We start from the raw sequence: 1156 nt of genomic DNA on the forward strand, positions 1-1156 counted from the left end.
TTATATCTCTATCTAGACACCTCCTCAGTTCTAGAATTGCGTACCAACCTCTTCATCTGGATGTCTCACCATCCTCTGAGGCTAACATGAATAACTACAACAGCAGCTACTGCCTTCTTTCTTCCACCGTATGCCACTCCTTCCATATTTTGTTAGAACTAATCTGGTCAGTATCTGCAAGATCAAGCAGCAAAATCTCATGCTTTACTTAGCATTTAAAATTGGTAACTTCCCCTCTGTCTGAAAACTTTCTGTAGTTCCAATGCTGAAATGTTGGGATACTCTTTTTGCTGTTCTAAACACTTGCTTTCAGTGATCTTGGTTCTATCTTCATCTGCTGCTTAAGCATAAAAGCTCGGTCAACATTCCTTTTCCATACTTTTTTTCTATGTTCCTCTTCAAATGTGTACATCCAACATAAAACATTTAACTGTATATACCTCTGTTTTTCTACAATATGGTGACTGCGTTGACTGTATTTATGTAGTGCTTTAAAAAAAAATCAGTAAGAGCCAGGCATGGTAACTCATGCCTGGAATCCTAGCACTTTGGGAGGCAAAGGCAGGAGGACCGCTTGAGCCCAGGAGTTTGAGACCAGTCTGAGCAATGTAGGAAGAGCCTGTCTCTACAAAATATATATATTTAAAATTAGCCAGGCATGGTGGCATGCATTTGTGATCCCAACTACTGAGGAGACTGTGGTGGATCACCTGAGCCCAGGAGGTCGAGGTTGCAATGAGCTGGGACCACACCACTGCATTCTAGCCTGAGAGACAGAGACTCTGTCTGAAAAATTGAAAAAAAAAAGAAAAAAAAAAAGAAAAAAGAAAAAATCAATTAACATATTTTTCTTGGCCGGGCACAGTGGCTCACGCCTGTAATGCCAACACTTTGGGAGGCCTAGGTGGGTGGATCACCTGAGGTCAGGAGTTTGAGACCAACCTGGCCAACATGGTGAAACCCCGTCTCTATTAAAAATACTAAAATTAGCCAGGCATGGCGGTGGTGCCTGTAATCCCAGCTACTCAGGAGGCTGAGGCAGGAGAATCACCTGAACCTGGGAGGTGGAGGTTGCAGTGAGCTGAGATTGTGCCACTGCACTCCAGCCTGGGCAACAGAGCGAGACTCCATCTCAAAAAACAAACAAAAAACCTTA

The sequence above is a fragment of the Pan troglodytes genome, chromosome 10, assembly GCF_028858775.2.
Source record: "Pan troglodytes isolate AG18354 chromosome 10, NHGRI_mPanTro3-v2.0_pri, whole genome shotgun sequence".
In the NCBI taxonomy this organism is placed as follows: Eukaryota; Metazoa; Chordata; class Mammalia; order Primates; family Hominidae; genus Pan; species Pan troglodytes.